Source organism: Melanostigma gelatinosum (assembly GCF_949748355.1).
Source record: "Melanostigma gelatinosum genome assembly, chromosome: 19".
NCBI lineage: Eukaryota > Metazoa > Chordata > Actinopteri > Perciformes > Zoarcidae > Melanostigma > Melanostigma gelatinosum.
Window position 1 is genome coordinate 5642935 of NC_136652.1, and position 14037 is coordinate 5656971.

A 14037-nucleotide genomic window follows, 5' to 3' on the forward strand; every position below is an offset into this window, starting at 1 on the left:
TGGGTTTCGATTTGATGAAGTTGGTTCTAGGACATCGTGATGAACATTCTTCACTCTTTTCTAATGTTATATAGACGGTTAATGAATGATTAATCGAGGAAATAATCAGCTGATAATCTATTAAAAAAACATGTGTTGCAACCCTTATATGTATACTTTGGAAACATCATACATTTTCTAAATGATTAAATCAACAATCTAGTTTGATACTAAATCACTTTTGCGATGGTTTATAAAAAGGTAAAATCTTCGTTTACGTGACTTATTTCCCCATTTCGACATATACAGCTTTCTACTGTTCAAGTAGCTCTAAGTGCCTTGCTCAAAGGCCCCTCCACTTCAACTAAAAACCATCTCTCATCCACTTCAAACTCCTCAGACTCAGCTGGCCCCCGGGATTCAAACCGGTGACCTTCCGGCCCGCTGCAGCCGGAGCTTGTTGTGCGGCAGCGCCGTCTCTCAGCACTCACCGCGAGGCCATTGAACACACAGAGAGCGCGCCTGCACTCAGACGCTTAGCGATGACACGCCAAGTATGCACCGGCCAAATCTTCACCCTTCATTGCCTTACGAAATGCACTTACTGTATGTCATCATGCTCTTTGAAGAGCACAGACAGCGGGACATTAACAGCACTTCTGTCTTTGGTCAGCTCATTCCATCAGTTCACTCCACCGCTCAGGGCGTTATCGGGGGTATTACACAGGAACAAAAAAATAAAAAGAGGCCTCTATGAAGCAGTTTAACCACAACCTCCGACAAGTCCTTATTACAGAAGCTGCACCAGGTTTGGGTTTAGGCTAAAATAGGGCAATGAGTACTTAAATCTGATAACCAAATCTATAAAAAAGGTCAGATATTAAGGTGAACAGACTTTTCTAATCTATCTGAAGTAATTTCTGCTTTTATTGAAAACAACGCCTCCAGATTTCTGCAGAGTGAGTCCTAACATGACACGGTTGACTCAGATTAAGGCCTCACAACCAGCACAAATCCACACCATGTTGTGCTGAGAACACGTGCATCGGTGGTGGAGACGCAGCCATCGATGCATCCCCCGCTGCAGTGTGTGTTCGTCCCGTGTGCTCGGCCGAGGAGGAAAAAAACCCCCGCCGGAAATGCTTCCAGCAGCTGTTAGGAGTATCATTCTCCACCTTGAGGCCAACCAAAAGACAAATGGCAGCCAAGTCACGTGACTCCTCTGCTGGCTGAGATGCCATGCGGTCTTATTCCAGCCCTCTCAAAACATTCGAGCCACGCTGGTCTCCCTCGGTGTGTGCAGGCCCTTTTCACATACATCGGGGAAATTGACTCGTCATGCAACTCTGTTTAATATCATCACAAGTTGTCTGAGCCTTGTGCTACCGAGGACAGTAAATGTGGCTCTGAAAGCATTTGTACTCTGCAACCCTTCTAGTGTTGTTCTTAGTTAAACGTTTAATAAATGTATCAAAATGCTTTAATTCCCTTCGTCTTGAATAAGGTTGTAATAGTTTGTATCTGAAATGTATTGTGGTCCATTGCAAAGCAAACAATGCAAACGCTGGAGGAGATTAAGGGCTGTGGAATTTGTCTCCTAAAACCGAGTATGGCCTGCACAGTGAGATCTGGAGGCCAGATATGTCAGCACCTGCCTGAGAACTTGTTGAGTCACTGGCACTGATGAACAACCCCAGTTTGCACACTATAGCAGTGGAAGATATACTTGTTGCCAATATCAGTAAACTGTAAGATGCTCAATCAATCAATCATCAGTGTTCTATCGGGCAGGATGGGCACGTTTTATGGCTGCATGCGTGGCCCTCTTTTCCAACACACCCACTGTTGCCCCATGCCTGGAGGTGCCGTGTGTGTGTGTGTGTGTGTGTGTGTGTGTGTGTGTGTGTGTGTGTGTGTGTGCAGGCAGTGATCAGCCATGCTAATGCAGCCTTCAGAGGACTGGGGGGGGGGGGGGGGGGGGACAACAACACAGAGCTGGTTTTCCGTAGACTGGCACCGACAGGTGTGCCTTGGAGGGTGCCCGCGCCGGACTGGCCCGATACACTGTGCAGACAGCAGCCAAACTACACACACACACACACACACACACACACACACACACACACACACACACACACACACACACACACACACACACACACACACACACACACACACACACACACACACACACACACACACACACACACACACACACACACACACGGACCAAAGGCAGCACATGCCCTTCAGGAATACAACAGCAGAACAGCTCTGTTATGACATCTCTAACCAGGAGCGGAGGCAGGCCGCTGGGTTTGCGAGGCCAAAGGGCACCATGGAAGCGAGGGAGAGAGGAAAAGGGTGCGGGGGTGAGGGGGAGCGGCGTGGACTTAGCTAACCCAGGGATATCCCTGAACTAAGCTCTCCGCTTCCCTCTTTAAATTGAAGAGAAGTCTCCATGGATCAGTGACTGAGAACAGGGAAACTATCAGAAACATTTCAGACAAAGGGAGACTTTGGGCGGCTGGGAGGAAGTGCAAAAGCCCCCGTCCTCTTTAGTCGATTACACTTTTACAAGCTCTTACCCAACATGCACCTCTCTTCGCATTGGATCTGGTTAGTTCCATAAACTCGGCATACATTTGTTTTTCCAATCTTTGCACACTGCGGATGTGAGGATGAAGGCCCCACAAGCTGTAGTTGTGCGTATGTTTTGAGTGTGCCGTTGTGCAATCTACAGTGGAGAGGGTTGGGGGGGGGGGGGGGGATGTTATGGGAAGTAAGGTTTGTTTTCTTCCCCCCGGAGCTCAGGTGGTTCTATCCGAGATGCGAACGGTTGCAAAACACACGGCGAATACAGGGTCTTCATTTAACGGGCCGCTGCTGATGCAAGAATTTCATTGGAGACCCACACACAGGCAGTTGCCATTGGCAAAGCTACACTGAACCACAACAAACAAAGGCTTTTCAGCTGGGGTGGACGCCCTGACAATATGTTTTCAGAGTGAGACAGTGAGGGAGTATAAGAGCCTTAGGCCCACGCCGTTACTGATAGGACACCGGATCAAAGCCCTCTGCCCATCGTTTGAGAGTACAAAACAAAAACACAAAAAAAACCTAAGGGAGATGAAAGACCGTCAGCAGACTGTGGGAGAAATGATGAAGGACAGAGCAGCAGTCCCTGTATGGCATTTACAGACGGCACAGAATGAGACGAGCTCTCTGTCCTCATGTCTGCTGCGAGGGAGAAGTTGTAGAAGGGGGGGCAGGATAAGCAGGGGAAGAGATAAGACGGCAGCCTGCAACGTCCATCGTACGGAAAACAAGCAGGTCAGCTGACAATCTGCTTACTCACATGACATCCGACACCAAGGATGCATCGCAAAACTATTCTAGTAAACGCTCGTCCACGTTGATTTACTCAGCGTTCTGATCAGCTCACTGTGGCTAATGTTGTTAACAACAACACACATCGTCCTGGACTAGTATGTCAGTACACTGCACATTCCTTATATTCTTATATATAAACCATTGCACACCCCATAGAATATATCCTTGCACATTTCCGCCTAGCTCATTTCCTTGTATGTGAAAATAAAACCAGATTCTCATTCAGAACTGCTTCTCAAAAAACTGAAAGCATGTGTCCGCCCCTATAGGAAGCTTTCATTTTCGCAGGCTGGAGTGTTTCAAAAGACAAGCTGCACAAAAACCAGGGACGCTAACTCCCCCCCCAACCAATATGCAGGTTCAGGATGTCATGCACGGTCTGGAAACGCTCCGGTGGAGATCAGTGCAGTCAGTGTCTTGTCAAGTATTTATTTCAGAGCGGAGAAAAGACAGAGACTGTAATAAAGATTAAAGGGAGGCAATAAGGGGACCACACCAAACCAGGCCAAAGCCCGTGCAGTGACAGGTACACCAATGAGGTTCAAGGCATCTTCCCTCATCTCATCAGGCTGTCAATTCAAAATGCACATCCTGTCACATGGCACAGAAAGGAGACACTAGAAAAGAAATGTGTTGACCAGTTGCTGCTCTTCTGCATGTCTCACCACCAACAAAGGGTCCTGTTAAGTGTGAACTGCTTCACAAGGTCAGATTGTATCTTTCAAAGAAACTTGCAAACTATAGAGTGCGCTGCTTTACTTCCTGCATTTCTTTATTTTTATTATGGCACTATGCAGTTGGCCTCTGCGCTCCCAAAAAAAGTACATTGAAGCATGGGAGGCCAAATGTGAACATGCAAACTGAGGTGCTTCTCAGGGCAATGCACTATGGGAGGAAGTGTTTGTGTCGCACACACATATCCTGCTGCAGAGGCTACGCCGTGCACGACTCTGTGGAGCGCGGCGGCCGAAGATAACCGCTGAACCGTCTTCCTGTGACTTCCTTCGCCGTCACTCATTGGGTTACACTGCTGACACGTTACGGTAGTAAAAAGGCCGATAGATTTGTAGATGTAAGAGAACAAGCCATCGGAGGGGATGCTTATAATTACACTTAATATTTGATTGCTTGTTTGTTTGAACGGTCTAGGAAAAGTCACGGACGGCCAATTAAAAACAGCCTTTCAAGTCCCAGTGAAACGAAAGTTAGCGCGCCTTTAGAATCTATTACGGTTTCAAATGTTGGATGACTTATCCGGCACTCAGAGGCGTTTACAAAAAAACGAATCCAATCAAATTAGACTTTGAGGCGACTAGCTAGACACACCGGTCGTATAAAACACCGCTTGTGGATCGTATTAGCTAACAGAGCGATGTGGACAGATAAGAAAAGATGTGTCATGAGGGAAACTCATGACACATCTTACTGATCCAACCACAGGTGAAGGAGGTGAGTGGAGCCAACAGTCCTCTGTGGCTCTTTATAAGCCCGCCCACTTTTTCCAGGGGTCCAGTCAAATGCGAAGGATTTTTTTTTTAAATCCTCAGTATGCCACTCAAACTTCCATCTCACTGGGACTTTAACTGATGTGGAACAATGTGACACCGCTGGCAGCTTGACCTTTTAGTGATAAACTGTGATGAGGAGTGAACATTAACTTTTAGTAGCGCTGATGTTAATAATTAACCGTTTGACCGTTCACCGACAATAAGAAGAAATATTCAAAATGTAAAAAAAAGAGCTGACCAAAACTCAGAGGAAGGACTTTAAAACCGCTATATTTTAAAGTTATTAAATAATAAACTAATCAAAAAGGTAAAAAATGGTAATTGTAAAGCAAATAAATTACGTGAAAGTAAACGACACCGAAAACGTACAATAAGTAAACAGGTTTTGTGCATGTTAATGTGAAGCTGCTGTGAATAAAGGACAAAGCAGTCCTACTGGTCTGCTGCTTCTATTGACCAACAAATCAGGGAACAAAGGGTGGAAATGAACGCTTGAAGCACAACACTGATCCCACTAACAATGCCCGAGTGGCTCCAGAGCTGCACCGCTGTCTTTCCAAACATGCCTGTTTAACACACCAGCGGCTCTGGTTCCAATTAGAAACCGGCGGAGGAGCTCCACTATACTCCTTTAATTGTCGGTTGCGCTACTATCCCATTTCATAGCCGAGTTTCTGCAAAGGAGAACTCGAAAAGCACTTCATTAGCATGAAAAGCTGCTCTTTCATTATTCCGCTGCATTGGAGCCTGATGTACAAGTGCCAACTACACAAGATGTCTATTTTGAGTTCACTTATTTGGCCGAACAATCCGCCCATCTGTGCACCTCGCTGATGCGAGGGTTAATGTCTCCAAAACTTAAGCAAATGAATAAAGATATTAGCAATTCAACTCAGTAATTCTTCATTTCTAAACACCGTTGACATGGAAGACTTTCTGCACTTGTTGATCTCTTTTTCTTGTATTCCTCACTGAAACTAACGGTTCTCGCTAACAAGCTTCAATCAGTGTGTGAGGCCCAACAGAAGGCCAACAGAGTGGGAAACCAAATTCCACGCACACAGCGTTGCAATAACCAACGGCCCGACAGCATCGCATGGGTAAAGCAGCCTGCGGCGGCACAATGGTGCAACGTGGCAAAGTTCAAGGAGTTTAAAAGCCTAAAACCAAAATGTGAGCATTTAACACAGTGAAGCTAGAGTTACTACTCGGGATCTGCACATTGTAGGCTACAAAGGCCCCGACAAATCGGGCAATGGCAGCGAGAGTGCACGCAAATTATCACCCGAGTATCTTGAAAGTTGAGCGCGGTCCAGGACCACAGCGCTTCAAACGGACCGGGGTGGGTTTTCGTTATGCAAACTGGGATTAAAATGACCACATCAGTGTCATTTACATCCTTTCAGTTGTTGTTGGAGCATCCCAAACGGTCGTATAATGAGAAGAGCCACTAGATCTAAATACACCGGGATGTCTAAAGCGGGACTGCCACAAATAGTTCACTCATAAAAGCACCATTTACACGTCCAGGGATTATACAAAGGTCACTTGTAAATGCTTTAGAAACAGGAGGTCATAAAAATCTTTATTTCAGTAAATATTTTGCAGCCAAATCAAACTGTCCACTGGATATTCAACCTTTGTTTCCTTATGATGGGTTTAATACATGACTTCCTTCTTTACAGGGCTTGAACAAAGGCAATAAAGTAGTGCATGAATATGAGACATGAGTTTACAGATAACAATCACTCCTCTGCATTGTTACGGTTGCTTCAGGGCTTTTTGCCAGTTACACCTACAGTCTGTGGGCATACCTCGGCGTTACACTCGTCTTTCTGATTCTTCACATTTTAGTTTGTACGTCCTCTGACGTTTGGGAGAATGATGCAACGCACAGCGCATCGGGTATAAACGCCTCCGTTCATGCTCGCGCGAGTATAAACAACTTAAGAAATGGCATCAGTGACAACAAACAAGAGGCACTAAGAGCTCAGGAGAAACACCAATGTGTCCAGCAACTCAGGTGGAAACTGTCAGCGGCACTTAGAAATGGCCTGGGACAATAGGAACATCACTGCTCCATTTAATACACCTTCATGGTCTGACATAGAATCATTGGTTGTGTTCTGAGTTATGGGACGACTCATTCTTTGCCTGATTGAGATCTATTTTATCGATTGATCCTTTACTTCGTATAAGTAAAGTGTTAAGTAACATAACAGCCACATTAGAAAGGTCCACTAATCAAAAAGAGGCAGCTCAGGTTCAAATTTGAGAATCATCACCCAACCACTTTATCTTTATGGAGCTTTTTAGCCTCATTCAGCCACAGTGTTTCGATTTCGCGGCCGACAAATGCACCGTATGGTTCAGTTTCACCCCTCACCTCCTCAACCCTGTTGTCACAGCAGCAGGCTGATGTTTTCAGTCAAAAAGCTGTAATAAACCAAACGTAGACTACCTGCCCAGCACAGACTAAGTTTGAGACCAGCTGGTCAAGAAGGCCTAGCATGTAACAACTAAAGCTCAAAGGTGAGGTAAGCCTGGACTGTAAAAGGTGGCCAGAAACACAACTCAGAACGAAAGCTTATGCAGCGTCCTGTGGATGTGCAAACAGGCAATTATGAAGTCACAACTTGTCAAGGCTGTGGAATTGTCAGCTCGGTGAGGGCTTCTTCTGCCTTCAAGTGGCCAAAAACAAAGAACAAAAATAAATTCCGAATCATGCACAACTACTACAGTGCAACAGATAAGCAAACTTCAAATGATGAGCTATCGTGGTTGCGGACGAAAAGAAATGCACTCTGCAAAATGAGCGAGCGCCGAGCAGGCGACAGCTAGAGGTGCAGTGGACTGTGCAGCGGCAGCCCCGCCGTTTAACAGCAGTTTAACCCCTGAACCGGAGAGGACCACGAGCAGCATGTGTAATGGAGGACTCCATTTAAAGCGGAGAAGTCGGGAGAGCTCGACAGGGGGAGGGGGCTTCAATGAGAGCCTCTCTTCCTGACAGCCACACACACACACACACACACACACACTAGAGTGGGGGAGGGTTAAAAACACCTAAACCTCTTCCTGAGTCTGCAGCAATGGGCATAATGTGATGGATCCTTCCCTAACCACCTACTTCATTCCCATTTGGCATTGTAGGTCCGTCTTACCTCGACACTGCTCTGCAGCCTCTCTGAGAAAGAGAATGTGTTCCGACACACACAAAAGGTAAGCCAATATCGTTTCCTGGGCTAAACTGACTCAAACAACAAGCATTTGTGCTCTAGCCAAACACACTCACATGTAGTAATTATCCTTCCCCTTGGGAAAAAGGAAAAAAGAGAGAAAACTACACACCCCCACCCCTTTGCTCTGATTGGTGATAAGTTGTTGCGCAAACCGCAAATGATAAATCAGGAAACAAGTTTCTCAGGAAAGAAAATTTGAGTATTGGCACGGACCTCACGAACGACATGCCACAACCCCGGCTTGTTGTAAAAGTTCTTTAAACACAAGTGTTAGTACTGCTTGTTTATTGTACAAAAGCAAGCACATCGAGGGAGCCCAATTCGATCTCCGACTGTCAACACGCATCGAGGCAACTTAGGCAACACGCTCTAGTGAGTTTAGATCTGTGATCTGTTTGCCCTCGCTTTTAGTCGTGTTGATTTAGCCAATTAGCATATGCCGAATGACATCCAAATAAAGCAATTAACGGGCCTGTACGTGTGACGGATCCTCACCAAATATCCTGATTTAGCACTTATCATACAGGCTGCGAGCATTCGCTGCGTAGTCTCCAAAGAGTGGCAAAGCAGCGAGGCCTCCTAGCAACATATTTGCCCTGCTACAGGCACACATGGTTTCAGTTAGGGGTCTGCACCTATAAACAGTTGGCCACGGCAGCTTATTGGTCAGGAAGTGCAATGTTGACTGCAAGTCAAGACAGGCACAAGCTGCTTATGAACGATATACACTCCAAACGCTCTGGCTGCGATGACAGCGCGGCTTAGATTGGAGGCGTTTAGAGGCCGACTGAGAAGCGATTCTGAGCTCTTTAGCGTTTGCGAATAAACTCGAAGCGTAACGGAGAAGCCAGCCGACGTGCGCTGAGAATGGGGATTAAAGTGAGAAAGTCTGGATTATTTTTAAAAAGCACAGTCAGGTATAGAGTTGTTCGTTACCAGTATCGCAAATGGTGTTTCGAGGTGCAATTTCACATTCCTTAGCTGCCAGGTTTAGAATAAAAACAGAAATTGGACAGAGGTCGATCACCTGCCAAACACAACATGTTGCATATTTTGACTGGTGGCTGATGTAAATATGAAGACCTTGATGACACAGCGTGGAGAAACAGATTCTCAATACACCCAAAGGGGGTTCTCTCCAAGGAGACCACCAGAATGGCCCAAACGCTACCATGAATTGAAAGATAGATTTTATTCTCACACAATGTAATTACAAAAAAAAAAATCATGTCACCATACGGTAGTGTTTGTGTTACGTTTGGTTGCAATCAGCATGGCTAAATAGAATTTAGACTGCATGGAAATAACCGAAAAGTAGATGCAAAGCCAGGACAAATATCTCAGATTTAAGATTACCCATCTCCTGCCTTACAAACAAACACTTATAAATGTTTGCTTCCCTGTCCATCTGTGTAAACCAGAATAAATCGAACAGGAAAGAAAAGTCGAAATCATGACTGGTTAACTTTAACAAGCATACATACACAAACAACAACAACTGAGCTGTCATTTTGGCTGTCAAAGGCACCCCCCCCCCCCCCTCTAGAAGTTTCCATCACAACTACCAGGAACATCTGATCCAGGAGGTACAATGTGATAAAGTTATTGAGACAGGTGAGGTGACTCACTAAAAAACAACCAGACACACACAGTGGTGAGTTTCGTGTGTCTCCATTAGTTGCACTCGGCCACAGTTGTGCAACCAGTGAGCTCTGCTTGCATCGTCTTATTATGAAAACGACAGGAAGCCTACAGTGAAGCACACATGGGCTTAACGTCGCCGACATGTACGATACATTCAGTGACGCACAACTTTACAGAACTGGCAACGTTAGCTCAACGTTGCTGAAGTTATGAGAAAGTTTCCACGTTACGCAAAAAATAGTGTTATAGCATAGGGGTACGAGATAATAATTGAGGTGTAACGGCTTCATTTTGAGGCTTGTTGGAGATACAAAAGTATCCGTATCTGAGGTTAAGTGAAGCAACAGTTTTCTGATTTAACGTTTCCATCCACAACGTTTCAGAGGGTAGCTCAATGGAAAAAAAAGAGGCTAACATGGGCTACAAAACATGTAGCGTCAGCCAGCGTTATGCTAAAGCACAAAAGCACCCATACACTCCATTTACAGATATCCACATGAAAGCGGACTTCGGAGGAAAGTTACCCAAAGTGTTTTAAACTGAAGACAGTGATTTAACAACTCAGCCGAGACGGCAAACAGCCTCCAAACACTTCCAAGTGAGCTAACGCTAACCTAGCTAGCTGCTGGCTGTAGACAAAAAACTTTTTCCACATCTGAAAACTTTTTTTCCACTCAGTTTTCTTTCAAACTGAACGTGACGGCGTATAAAAGCGCGTACCGCACGAGCTGCTCAAATGCTTCTTTTCATTTTTATTTCACAGTACCGCGGGTAATAACGGCATTCTTCCGGCTGTTTGCTAACTGGCCAAAGTGTTGTTAACTTACTGGAACGTACCTTTCCGTCTCCGCTCCCTGGGCCGCCTTCTAACACCCGAGACCGCCGCCGGACCTCCGGAGGGCCGCGGAGCTGGGAGAGGATGAGCCGAGAGGAGTCCAGCTACTACCAGGGATACGAAGAGCCAACTGCACCGAGGCCCCGGGCCTTGAGTGTCCTCGCAATAGCGTTTAGGGGAGGGATACCGAGCCTCAGCTCTCCGCCGTTTGACAGAGACTCGGGAACAACTTTTTGACAGCTCCTCTTCTTCAGCCCCCCCCCCTCCCCTCGACAGCCCTTCACTTTTCTCTTTTTCCTCACTTCCAGCAGATACGAATCAAAATACTGTCACCGAATATGGCGGCTGCATATGGAAGCTACTATCGCGAGAGGAAGAGCTGGTTTTTTTCTTCTTCTCCTTCTTCTTCTTTTTTCTTTTTTAAGTTTCACAAAGTTGTGCAGAGGGAGGAGAGAGTTGAGATTGCAAGAAATGCGCTGAGCACCCTGCAGCTGCAGAAGATGCTAGAAAATGGGAAACTAAACAAGACTCGGATCATTTTTTAAGGTTTCTTGAATGAAAAACTATGCAAGAGGTGTGATAGCTGTCTGCTTCTTTATTGATCCAGCTGAAGGGCTGATCCAGTGGTATGACATGTGAGCAAAAAGAGGATTCCCCACCTGAATCAATAAATTACCACCTTATTACATTGTTATAGCTGGAACTGTTGTTCACATTGACATGCATTCAAATGCTGAGGGCAGGCAGGAAATTAACGAGAAAATGTGTCTCCCTCCCTAAAACACCTGTAAGAAAGCAGCTTCCTGTTATCACTTCTTGACACCTCGCAGATAAGCTACATTTGACCAAATGAAATTCGAGTGTCGGGGTATGAACACTTCCCCACCCAAAAGGAAGCAACGCATTTCATACTCGAGTGTGAAATACAAAGTTGTCTCATTTACAGCAGCCTATTGGCGCTCCGTCCGTGGGACATTTTGACCAACCGTCACAGAGCTCCTGCCTTTGCTGTCCTTTTTCTCTGTAGGATGCTGACAAAGGAGATCGGTCGGTAAAGCATGAACATGAAATGTGTTCTCTGACTCGTCTGTTATGAGGCAGTTAAGAGACGACGCTGCGGCCTCCAGAGGCCTGAAGACACATCATGCTCCAACAAGACTTAAAAACGAACTGTGTGCATGACTGCATGTCCTCGTCGTCTGCGTTGAAACTATTTCACCGGATAATACTTGCTGCGGTGCTTTCTGCAGTGCACGAGTGCTGTAGTCCAAGTGTTGGAAGGCGAGACTAAAAGGGTGAGTGTTCGAAATCTGGCAAGCGAAGACCAATCACGATGTGTTCCCTCATCAGAGAAGCGTAAACGCACTTTGCTCGACCACTTAGGCAGAGGAAGGGCTGTCAGGTAGCCATTGAAAGTGCATCAGCGCAGAGTGTGTCTTTACAATTCCATCATTATATGTTTGTTTTTTTCAGTTTTTAGTATTCACTTGTATAATTAGCAGCGCGGCTCTATTAGCATAGCGATGTCTCTCAGTCCAACACTTTGCTACAACAGCTGTTGGATGGGTTGCCATGAAATTTTGCGCAGACATTCATGTTTCCCAGAGGATGAATCTTAACCCGAAAGTGGGGTTGTTTTTTGGGGGGCGGGTCCTCCGCGACAGTGAACTGCATGCGGTGCTTTGCGGCGCGGATGCGCGGTGGGTCAAGTGCAGGCGAGGCCGCGCCGAAAGTTCTAATTAGTTTGAACTTTGACCAAAATAAAACGAAATAAATTTCAGAATTTCCAGAATTGTACAACAAATTGTCCTCATATGGAGACCAGACCAAAAAAAAAAAGGTATTCACGTGGTGAAATATCATCTCAGCTCCCAGTTTTGTTGCAAAAAATATTAGCCATTTACTGATGGCAACTTTGAGGACTTTGAGTTATGGATTTTTTTTCTTGTAAAATATCCCAAAATCAAGCATTAACTTTCAAAATCCATCTGGAATTTGTTTCATGTTTTAATGTTTCTCACATATTACAATCAAAATACACTTTGTAGCAGTTCTGCAACTAATTTAAAGTGGGAATCTGATGGGAATGAGATCAGAAAATTTGAGTTGAAGCGCCATCATTGTTATAAGAATAAAAGCCCTACAAGAGTGAAATGTTTGTTGGACCATAAAAGTATGTTTTTGGTAATAAACTGCTGTGCCTCCAGAGTTCTGGGGTTGGTATCGGTTGAGGGGTTTTGCTGTCACATCAAAAAAGGTCGAGACTGTTTCTGCCTACCAAGGAATCACCATGTCGTCCAAGAAGAACCGTCCAGTTTCCTCTCGCAACGTTGCACCCACTTTTTAATGTTAGTCACAAACAGTTTTCATCATCAACAGGGGACCCATTTCTTTTTCTTCTTTTCGGACATAATTGACCTGCTTCTTGCTCCGCAGTGAGAAAACACACACTTGTGGGAACTCTTCTGAAAAAGAAAAGGGACGGTGCATTTGTTCTTCACTGACCTGGGTGGGAAAACATATGGCGTCTCGTGTGTCGGCGTAATGCAGTGACTCACACACAGAACCGTGGCCCCCCTGCTATCTCACACAGACCCTGACCCCTTTGGCCCTCTGGGTTTGAAGCCCCGGAGGGAGCTGAAATCCCCTTCAGTGCGAGCGGCGAACTGACACAGTGGCACAGTGCAGCCTCTTATGCTCTGTGACCAAAGTATTCATCGCTTTGCACAATGCCTTACACACTTTGTGCTGTGCTAGGGGTGTGTGTGTGTGTGTGGGGGGGGGGGGGGGGGGTTATGTGTCAGGTCTGTGAATCAGCAAAAAAAAACAAAAAAGCCAGGGGAATCAAAATTCTCAAGAATTTCCAGTGACTGAACCTCGTGAATGTTTTTTGCATTTCTCCAGTTTTTGCTGTCATTTCACAAGATGCCCAACAAGTGGAAGTGGACATTTCCCCCGTGTGCATGCAAGACACAAGATTCCAAGAATGACATCGCGCAGCAGACAAATCAAACATCAAAAAGAATAAAAACTAAAAACCTGCTGTTGCGCTCCAGTGCTGCAACAGGCCCTCGCTCCTCAGATAGAAGCGCCGGGCCACCCACATTCTTGGCATGGAAAGAGGCCCGTTTCTCACGGTCCGAGGACAGCTTGTCATGGGTCAGCAGTTTAGATTTAGCTCTGCAGCTTGGTCCTCCGGTCATTATTTCCCTCTTAAAGCAAACTTTAACTGTGCTCGTCTGCGTGGCCACACGCACCCGGTGCTAACAAGCTCGACACAGTGTTGTGAAGGGACAGGGGGGGAGCAGAGAGCACGGAGTTACAAAAGTGAGATATGAAAGCATGGACCTTCTATTCACACTGACTCGGCTGTAACCATCCACTCCCCAGGGGCATAACAAATCCCCAAACTATGAATAATTCAATAAGTACACCATCA

The 14037-nt window shown here is 45.8% G+C and overlaps 1 protein-coding gene across 5 annotated transcripts in view; it reads right to left on the minus strand.

Moving 5' to 3' along the window:
• tab2 (TGF-beta activated kinase 1 (MAP3K7) binding protein 2) overlaps positions 1–10900 on the minus strand; it is a 33619-nt gene extending 22719 nt beyond the window's left edge. For 4 of the 5 annotated variants that reach the window (XM_079291043.1, XM_079291047.1, XM_079291046.1 and 1 more), the window contains exon 1: positions 10601–10900. The gene's annotated coding sequence lies outside the window, so the exon portion shown is untranslated. Of the gene's footprint in view, positions 1–10590 lie in introns of all 5 variants that reach the window. The other variant, XM_079291045.1, reaches the window with a different exon arrangement.
• Between the last annotated feature and the right edge of the window lie 3137 nt (positions 10901–14037).